This window comes from Callorhinus ursinus, unplaced genomic scaffold (assembly GCF_003265705.2).
Source record: "Callorhinus ursinus isolate GAN/ISIS: 27379988/994484 unplaced genomic scaffold, GSC_fseal_2.0 scaffold4, whole genome shotgun sequence".
NCBI classification, from domain to species: Eukaryota; Metazoa; Chordata; class Mammalia; order Carnivora; family Otariidae; genus Callorhinus; species Callorhinus ursinus.
Window position 1 is genome coordinate 100,215,786 of NW_027397066.1, and position 11,226 is coordinate 100,227,011.

Here is an 11,226-nt window from a genome sequence, read left to right on the forward strand (position 1 = left end):
GGCTACGTATAGATCCTTGGGTAACACTGATATGACACAGGCCCGTTATGTAAGTGAAGCCAGTGAAGGTGAATGAGGAGGAAAGATTGGAGCATAAAAAGGTGTGTTTGTGGGGGAGGGGGGTGATGAGAGATTGATTTTATAACTGTTGATGGAAAAAGACACTTTTAAAAGGTTGAATTAGTGCATAGCATAAAATGCATGAGAGGACAAGTGAAAAATCAGATGCAAAATGACCATTGGATTTTTCAAGGCAGAGCTTATTAGTGATGTGATAAGGGGCCAAAAAGCTTTGGATGCCCTGATCAATAAGTTTGGCTATGATGCACAAGAATAAGTTAGAACATTATCCATAAAATAATATGGGATCTCACATATGTTTAAAAGTGGAGGAGTGCTAAACTATGGAAAGAGCCAAGATGTCCATCAACAGATGAATGGATAAAGAAGATGTGGTATATATATATATATATATATATATATATATATATATATATATATATAATGGAATATTATGCAGCCATCAAAAAATGAAATCTTGTCATTTGCAATGAAGTGGATGGATCTCGAGGGTATTATGCTAAGCGAAATAAGTCAATCAGAGAAAAAGAAGTATCATATGATCTCACTGATATGAGGCATTTGAGAAACAAGACAGAGGGCCATAGGGAAAGGGAGTTAAAAAATGAAACAAGATGAAACCAGAGAGGGAGACAAACCATAAGAGACTCTTAATCTCAGGAAACAAACTGAGGGTTGCTGGAGAGTTGGGGGGTGGGAGGGATGGGGTGGCTGGGTGATGGACTTTGGGGAGGGTATGTGCTATGGTGAGCGCTGTGAATTGTGTAAGACTAATGAATCACAGACCTGTACTACTGAAAAAATAATACATTACATGTTAAAAAAAAAAAGAAGAAGAAGATAGTAGGAAGGAAAAATGAAGGGGGGGGAAATTGGAGGGAGAGACGAACCATGAGAGACGATGGACTCTGAGAAACAAACTGAGGGTTCTAGAGGGGAGGGGGGTGGGGGATGGGTTAGCCTGGTGATGGGTATTAAAGAGGGCACGTAGTGAATGGAGCACTGGGTGTTATACACAAACAATGAATCATGGAACACTACATCAAAAACTAATGATGTAATGTATGGTGATTAACATAACAATAATAAAATAAAATTTAAAAAAAGTGGAGGAGTGCTGAGCATATTTTAAGCTGGTGGGAGGTGATGGGGATATTGAAGACATAGGAGCCCAATACCATGGAGGGATTGGTCTTATTATCAAGTAGTGGCTGTCTAGCTCAACTCCATCCTCAAGGCCATTCAGCAACTCATTGCAATTTCATTCCTCTCTTCCTTCTCCCACTGCCTATGCCATACCTTCCCCAACTTCCTTAAACACTGGATCTCACCTCTCACCTTCTCACTTTCTCTAGATTTTTTTATCTCACACTTCACAAGGGAAAAAAAAATCAACTAGAAATCCGCAGCCCTTAGCCGGGATGTGTGGTGTATAGGAAAATGAGCAAATTTCATAAGGGAAGTGATGGGAGAAGCAGTATCTTAAAGAAAAATAACAAGTTTTGGTTAAGTCCCCAAAATAGAGGAAACTCATTACCAAGAGGATAACAATGAGGATGAAGAAGAGGTCTTTAGCAAATGAGGAAGAATCCAGAAGACAAAATGAGCAGAGTTGGGAGGGAAGTCAGTCACGAGCAAACAGTTCTCGGGGGCTGATAATCAAAGCATGTGAGGATCAGGGTACTGGAGGGGATTCAAACTCTCATCATAAAGTAGACAAGAAGGTTACTTGAAAAAAGCATACATTTCCATGAAGGAGGAAAATCCTAACTGGGAGTTAGAGGTGTATGTATGAGGGTTGAGAGGAAGGGGTGAGATGAGAAATGGAGAAATAAGCCTTTGGGGGCTCTAACGATCTGCAGACATTCATTTCTAACTTTAAAAATAGATACTACTTGGGCACCTGGGTGGCTCAGTGGGTTAAGCATCTGACTCTTGATTTCGGCTCAGGCCATGATCTCAGGGTCGTGAGATTGAGCCCCAATCCAGGCTCTGTGCTCAGTGGGGAGTCTGCTTGAGATTTTCTCTCTCCCTCTGCCCCTCCCCCCCACTTGTGTGCTCTCTTTCTCTCACTAAAATAAATAAATAAATCTTTAAGAAAATAGATACTATTTTGTCAGGGAGAAGTGAGTTTCTAAACAAGAAAAAGTACATAGATACCGAACACACACAATTCTGTGTTTACTAAATGCATGAAAAAAGAGGTACAGGAGTATCTGCAACATATTTTTAAAGTGAAAACAGGTAGGTTCAACAAACTGGGTGTGTGCCCGTGTATGTGTGTGTGTGTGTGTGTGTGTGACAAAAGGCGAGACACAGAGAGACCCCAAATGGTGGTGGGCCAAGAGGAGATTTCAGAGACAGATCTATGTTCAATGAGGTCTGGAGTTTTAACTTTATTCAATTCCAGGGCCTCCTTTAAGAGAAAAAGATACAAATGTATGAATGCAACTTAGGTACATAAGTAAATATTTATCTGTGGGATCCAAGCTTCATTAACTCCACAGGAAATCTATCTCTACATGATTTTTATAGTTTTCTCTATGCTTAGTATAGCTTTTCCACAATAAGCATGAATTACTTTAGAAATAAGAACCGAAGAAGTTGTGTAAGTTTTTCTAAATGTCAGTCATACTGTCAAACTTATTTATGTTAGATATTTTTTGAAAAGATCATTAGAGATGGTTTCTAATCAGGAGACCATAGAGCTTGACTTTGTGTTGTCATTTATGATGCATTCAAGAAAGTCATTCAATTTGCTTCCATGAAGCACCGTAGACAAGTATTCTGAAATAAGAGGAAACTCAAAGTCAGACAACTGCTTTTATCCGGAAAGCCTGTTTTTCTTTAAAAAGAAAACTGAGCCTGGGTGGCTCAGTTAAGCTGTCTTCAGATTTGACTCAGTCTGCCTTTGGCTCAGGTCATGATCCCAGGGTCCTGGGATCAAACCCCACATTGGGCTCCCTGCTCCGCGGGGAGTCGGCTTCTCCCTCTGCCACTCCCCCTGCTTGTGCTCTCTGGCTCTCTCTCTCTCTCAAATAAATAAAATCTTTAAAATTTTTTTTAAATTAAAAAAAATGGACAATGAATTGTACTCATTTTAGTAATCCAATGTAAGAAGGTTTACACAAATTGGGTGACTTCCTCCCCAAAAAAGAGATGTCGCTGTACTTAACATTCTTTTTCATAGTGTGAGATCGTCCTCACTTCCCTGTAGCAACACTTGCCTGCCTGGCATCACACTTTAAATGGGAAAGTGTTTCTGCTAGAAGGGTTTCCTCAGTAACAGGAAGTGACTGTGTAAGAAAGGTTTTATAGTGGTTGACTTTATCCTCTCAGTCATCAAGGAAGTACATTACTGTAAATGATTTGGGGACTGTCCCCATAAATTCTTCTCAGTGAACACACTGTTGAAGGGTGTTTTGAGAAAATGTGGAAAAAAGGTGGTTTCTTACCTTTAGAGAACATGAACTTCTGTGACTTGGTGTGGCTCCTGTGGCGGCCCCTTTAAGATCCGGAGAAGCATTCCTCTCAATCAGATCTCGGATTTTATTGTCCAGCTCCATGCTTTCACATCTGCCCAGGGGGGAATGGGAAAGACACATTTTACAAAGCCAATTAACAATTATTTAAGGGTACAATGAATTTTCAATGACACCTTTCTAGAATCTCCCGATCTCTGATCTCATTTTGTATTAGTCCATGACATTAGAGCACTTTAAGGAATATTGGAGTTTAATTTTCACTTACTTGCACATTTATACAAAGTGATAAAGTAAGATACAAACAAGTTTAGGCATTTTCACAGTCTGATAACAATGACCAGAACTGAGCACTCACAGTGAACCGGGTGACCTACAATTTCTTCAATTTCTTATTCAGTGACACAACAGTCCATTGAAGTATCACCCATACCTGCATTTTACAGATAAGCAAACTTGGATTTAGGAAATTAACTAATTTAAGAATTTATGCAAAATCAAAAACTGGCAGGGTCAAGAGAAAACTCAAATCTATAGGATTCTATAGCCTTTGTGTGTGCGTGTGCGTGTGCATGTGTGTGTGTGTGTGTGTTTTGTTTTGTTTTCCCCCCAGTTCTATTGAGAAATAATTGGCATACTTTACTGTATAAGTTTAAGACAGGGCATGATGGTTTGATTTACATATATTGTGAAATGATTACCACAATAGGGTCAGCTAGCATCCATTTTCTCATATAAATACAATAAAAAGAAAAGAAAGAAACATTCCTCCCTGTGATGAGAACTCTTAGGATCTACTCTCGTGACAACTTTCCCATATATCCTAGAGCAGTGTTAGCTCTAGTCATCATGCTGTACAGCACATTTCTAGTTCTTATTTATCTAATAACTGCATATTTGTACCTTTTGACCACCTTCCTCCAGTGGTGCTCCCCCACCCCCTCTTGTAACCACAAATCTGATCTCTTTTTCTAAGAATTTGGTGGGGTTTTTCTCATGTTGTGTTTTTTTGTTTTGTTTTGTTTTGTTCTTAGATTCCACATGTAATTGAGATCACATAGTACATATAGTATTTGTCTTTTTCTGTCTGACTTATTTCACTTAGCATAATGCTTTTAAGGTCCATTCATGTTGTCACAAATAGTTGTATTTCCTTTTCTTTTATGGCTGAATAATATTTTGTTGTATAGGGGCTCCTGGGTGGCTCAGTCGGTTAAGCGTCTGCTTTTAGCTCAGGTCATGATCCTAGGGTTCTGGGATCCAGCCCCACGCTGGGCTCCCTGCTCAGCGGGGAGCCTCCCTCTCCCTCTCCCTCCCTGCTCGTGCTCTCTCTCTCTCCCTATCTCTTTTTCTCTCTCTCTCCAATAAATAAATGAAATCTTAAAAAAATATTCTAATATATATATGTGCCACAACTTCTTTATCTATTCATCACTGATGGACAGCTAGGTAGTTTCCCTGTCTTTGTTATTATCAATGATGATGTAAAGCCTGTTTCTTAACCATTTTTGCTATATGTTTGCAATTAACTTGAGAACAAATGCCTAAGAAATTATTTGCTACCAAATGGAAATATTATATTAGAGTCAAAGAGTATCTACCTTAAGGAGAATCTAGTCCAACTGCATCATTTATCTGAGAACCAGAATGAATTGCTCACCTTCCCGTGACCATTAGTTAATAACACCAAGATTTAAACCAGATTTTCTTCTTTTTATTTTATTTTATTTATTTATTTGACAGAGAGAGAGAGAGCACAAACAGGGGGAGTAGCAGGCAGAGAGAGAAGCAGGCTCCCCACTGAACAAGGAGCCCAATGTGGGGCTCAAGCCCAGGACCCTGGGATTATGACCTGAGCCGAAGGCAGACACTTAACTGACTGAGACACCCAGGCACCCCTAAACCAGATTTTCTGACTTAAGTCCATTTTTCTGTCCCATTACACCATGTTGACGTGATGGAGAAATTCTCTCACTAAAAACCACAGTTCACAAGAAAAATACACACATTTCGTGATTTTTCTTTACATATTTTTTTGCCTGCCTTATCATTTCTCACCCCTTAAAAATTACCCCTTGGTTTGGGGTAGGAAATCCTTTAGGAGTACTTTTCCAAGTTGCCTGCACATAAAATAAATGTATTGGTGGATGACCTAAGCGTAGACCTATGTGGCAGAGGTTGCTTGGCTTGTCTGCCCAACCCACTACCCTCTTTGAGAGTGAACCTCAGGAGCAGGCTCTGACAGCCATGCTTGTCGATACTTCTTGATCTCACTTCTTTGGTTATGACTGATTGGACCAAGAGAAAACAAATGATCCCAGCCAAGAGATTCTCTTCTGTGTACAGAGGGAGCTAAGCATGAAGCATATGGGTAGGAAAATGTAGGGCTGTGAGATGGAGAGAGTCTTGACAATTTTCTATTTCTGAATAATCCCTTTCTAAGGCATAACTGCCTCCCACTCTTATATTCTGGGAACCACTCCATGTCCTTATAGTGAATTATCTCTGTCTTTTTTTTTTTCTTTTTATAATCCAGCTTTGTTTGGTTTCTATTATTTGTGATATAAAATCCTTAAATAATATACCTTGACTTTCATATTTATATTTATTCTTTCTCTCAGGCTGTGAACTTGTACCTCATGCCCCACAAATGATGTCACTGTATGTTACAAGCTACTGGGTCTATAGTAAAATTATTCATGGCCCAAACTGTTGCATATGCATGACATTGAGTCTGTAATGGTTTCCCACAACCCTCTGAGAAGAGTTGCAAAATTATTTTGAAAACTACCTCAAATCTTTCAGATTAACTAGATTCCCAAGTAGCCCTGGAATTGGACTAGACCGAAGGTTAAGCCCCTGACGTAGCTTTCAGACCTAATCTGAACCAGACGTGCCTGCCATAAACTCACAATACTTTCTGTTACAACATCCCTCTGTGGCAAACATGTTACTGAGCCATTTCAAACCCTGGACAGGATCACCACTTTGGTATGACTCGTTACAACCTCCAAGCCCCAAGATGATCTAGCTTCCTTGCTATGTTTCTGAGCTCATCTTCTATTCCCCTCCTGCCTGTTTTTTGTTTTTTTTTTCCTTTCAAGCACTCTTGCCCCATCTCAGGATACAGAACATGCTATAAGCACAATGCCCACTCTGGGGCCTTGGTGTTTTCTATCATCTCCACATGACTTGCTCCCCTCAGCCATTCAGGTCCTGCCTCAAATGTCACTTTATCAAGAAAGCCTCTGCTGACTAAAGCATCTGAAATAGCTTTTTCATACCCATCACTACTGTCCCTTAATTCTGTTTTATTTTCTTCTTAAAATTTTCTATTATTTTGATTTCTTCTTTGTTTACTGTTCTTTCTGACACCCAGAGGCCCCATATATGTCTCAGAAAAGAAGGGTCTTTGTTTTTATTCACTGCTCTGTTCCTTGGCACATAATATGAACTCAATAAATATTTGTCATTAAATAAATGTGACTTCATGATGAAATTTAACTCATAACAAATTAACTCAAATCTAGCCATTAAATTAGATGCTTATTTAAAATGTATGTGAATAACCTCAAACTCATAGGACTGACAAAGTTGAGATATAAATCAGGAAGCAAGGAAACATTGACCACCGCTTTTGAATGGACACTTGAGCTCAGTTATCACTATCTTCATGGCTGCCTTGTTTTTTGTTTGTTTGTTTGTTTTCTTTCTTTTTTTTTTTTTTATGTAGGCTCCGTGCTGGGACGTGAACTCACAACACTGAGATTGAACCTAAGCTGAGATAAAGAGTTGGATAGTTAACTGACCTAGCCACCCAAGTGCCCCTGCCTTGTTCTTTTATACTTGAATTATGCGCATTCTTCAACGTTCAACAATAATTCATTGAGTATTCACTATTGCAGGATACTCACTTTTCACAGAAACAATCACATGCCACGTTGATTCTCACACTGTCTCAACTTTAATGGTGAACATGCTTAGAGGCCAACAGCCACCCTTTCCTTTTTCATTTGGACAAGTAAGTAAAGGTTTTGCTTCTGAGCAGGGACCCTGTTCCCTCTCTTGAGGGTGGGGTTCGGAACAATAGCCCAAGAGGGAAGGTCTTGTGGGGGTGTGGTCCCTGGACTTGGTGCAGAATGAGACTCAGTGTGGTGACGTTGGCCATTACAGGAAGAGGAGAAGTGACAGCAAAGAGGAAGAGAACCCCGTGGTGGCAACCAGAGGCAAGGAGCGCCTGGTCACGTGTATGGAGATGGTGGGTCTCAGTGCTGACCACTGGGGCAGGGACAGGGCTTGAGCACTCAGGACCCCAGCTGGGAACTGAAAGAACACAGGAGGGGGTGGGACTCCAGAGAGCCTACCTCAGCGAGGACTTGAGCTCATGTCTCATTGGCATTGTTGTCACTATAATGAGTATGCCTCAGAACATACCGGCAAAGCTTCTGAAAGAAGCATTAGATGCAGTGGAAAGTAGAACATAGCCTTAAGAGTTGAACCTAATGATGGGACCTAGGGTAAGTCCCTTAACTTCTCTGAACCTTATTGGTGTGGTTTATAAGAAGAGAGAAATACTGTTACATTGTGAGACTATTGGTAGGATTAGTGGTAACATGTACGAGGGTTAGCACAATGTCAGACTTGCTGTGGGTGTTCTGTTGTCATCCTGAGGGTCTGGCCCAGTTACCAAACATTCTAACAAATGAATTCGGAAAATAAGAACCATACGTTCAGTAGATTGCTGAAAAGAAAAATAATTTTAAAAACACAAAAAAATCCAATTCAGTTCACAAGATAAGCAAAAAGTTTAGTCACACCTTGGATAAACAAGAGAGCCATGTTGCCTATTTGGGTTTTACAACATTCTTAGCAAACCTCTTAGATTATTCTTTAATATAAGAATTTGCTAGACAAAATATTTTATATTGTTTTTAATTAGTGAAATTTGTTATAGTTCATGAATTTCAACTGGCCTTGGATTTATTCTGCAAAAGAAAACAGTACTTACCAAGGTTTATTTCTTTCTATTAAGCTCAATAATCTGACAGTTGAGAGGCAGAATGAATTAAAGCTGATAAACTCTGCTTTTCTCTTTAGATCACCAAATAATTGCATGCCACATAGTTATAGTCTTAATATAACATTTTGACTCAAGGTCTGGAGTAGAGTTAAAAAGAATAACACTCTACCAAACTTTTACATACAAATAGAACAAATCCTACATGACTCTGCATAAGTTTTACTGGGTACATATTATCCTCACCTTTGGATCTGTTTCCTGCTTCTACCCAGCTGATTAGGTGAGGTTTATGTCTCCAGGGACCTATGCTCTGGGCCCTACTCCTTAATCACCCTGATTTTTCAGATGAGAAACTTGAGCCTTAAGAAAGAAGTATCAGAGTGTCTGGGTGGTACAGTTGGTTGGGTGTCTGACTCTTGGTTTTAGCTCGGGTCACGATCTCAGGACCATGATCTCAGGGTCTTGAGATTGAGCCGCACTTCTGGCTCTGCACTCAGTGCAGACTCTGCTTGAGATTCTCTGCCTCTCCCTCTCCTACTACCCCTACCCCCCGCTCATGTGCTCTCTCTCTCTCAAATAAATAAATAAAATCTTAAAAAAAAGAAAAGAAAGAAATACCTTTCTTAAGGTCTATTGTCTTATAAGGGGCAGGATAAGGATGCACTCTGAAGCCCATGACGTTTTACTCTGCGATGTGGCTGTTCATGATGTTAGGAATTGTCAATACAGCAAGACCATAAGAGTGCTATGTTATCTCCAAATAATGGGGTTTAGGTTTTCCATCTTGCCGGGCGAGTCTGCTTTAGATTCAAAGAAAACAACCTACTGGTGTCTAAACTGAAATGTAGCTGATTTACAAAGTCTGATGTTAGGAGAGGTTTAGGAGACAAGGTATGAGGATCAGGTGTCTCACCTATGACCTATTTTCTATGTGGCTCCTTATTTTTCTCAGTTGTGAGTTCTTGACCAGGGTGCATAGATGAGATGCAGGGGGGGGGTCCACGAATCATCCCAAATAAAATTGAATATGCAATAGTAGATGTGTTATATGCTCTTTGTCTCTTTCTAAAGGAAGGGTCTATAGTTTTTATTAAGTTCTTGACTTCCCCCCAAAAGCTGAAAATCACTGACCCAACTTAAGTTATTGTCATGAGTAACCACTGTAAAATCAAATCTCAGCGTAGCTTTCTCTAAGGGGACACTTTAATTTCTTTTTTATCATGAAGAAAGTACAGAAATTCATAAATGTCTCTGATTCAAACACTATTACCAAAATTTTTATTTGATTTGGATTCCCTACTAAATTGCAAGTGAACAGAGAATTACAGAGAAAATATTGTTAAGCCCAGAGTTCTCTGAGGTAAGCATGACAGAATTCAGTGAAATCTAGTAAATCCCTGTTGGATCTCGGCTTGTTCAGAGTTTATTTTAAAATTACATGAATATAAATCTCCTGCATTATTGTCCCTCATTCCTACCTTTCACGTACCAAAATAAACCAACATAGAAAGTAAATAGAAATGGTATTAATATGAATTAGATTTTACCAGTAGGATAGTAAGTTAATCCAATGTGACAATGAAGCTTTAAAAAAAAAAAAAAAGAGTTTCCCTAAATTATGTATGATGTGTGAGCTGATTTTCCCTAAACAACCATCAGGAAATAATGATTCACCCAGTGAGCAACCAGAGAAAATAGGGAAAGAGGTGAATGAGTTCCAGGTATATTTGGAGCCCTCAGACTTCTATTAAATATTGGAGAGTCTCCATACAGAGGCCTTCAAAAAATTATCTGATAAAACAAAGCATATAGCGTGTCTTTGAATGCCATGGTGTAATAGGCTTATTCAAGGATTATTTAATTATTTAAATTTTACTATTTGATTAGAGCCTAAACATTTTTCATTTGTGGAAGTCTCTCTGGTAGAAAAGATAATCCTGAAGATTATGGGTTCCTGCCTTATAGGGCATTAACTAGTATCTAACCATCTTATTCTAACATTCCTTTATTAAATTGCCTATAACTACCCAGCTCCTCAAATCCTCTTTGAATGTGTCTCCTTATCTTTTTGGGTATCATTAATTAATGAGTTAAATTAAAACCATGAACAGGGGTTCATTTTATATTGTGTGATGGTCCTGTTTTTAACTTTTTGTGCATTGACGTTAACATCACTGGATATCTATACTTTAAAACCATCAGATTTCTAGTTGCTAATAATGACTCATGGTGAGCATGCAACCCAAATCCACCAGACTTCGTTGTTATGGTTACATGCTACGGTTGCATCATCGGTGTTGGCCAGTAGGGTAAATTCCTGAAGAAAATAATTTTACTCAATAGACAAAACAAATAACTACAATCTTGGAAATAACCTGAAATTCATTTAATTCATCTCCTGCATTAGAACACACAAAAAATTGAGGCTCAGAGGGGCTAAATGACAGATTGCAAAGCCAGGGCAAGAATTAAGGACACTAATGTTCTTCCTTCCTCCACACACTCGCCCACCTCAAATGTCCACATTTCCTCCCAGCCTGCTGCCAAGGTCACATTTTATGCTTTGATCTTACATCCTAAGCCAAGACCTTTTAGGGAAGAGTTTGGAGAACAAAGCACATCTGCAAATATAAGACAAGGAAA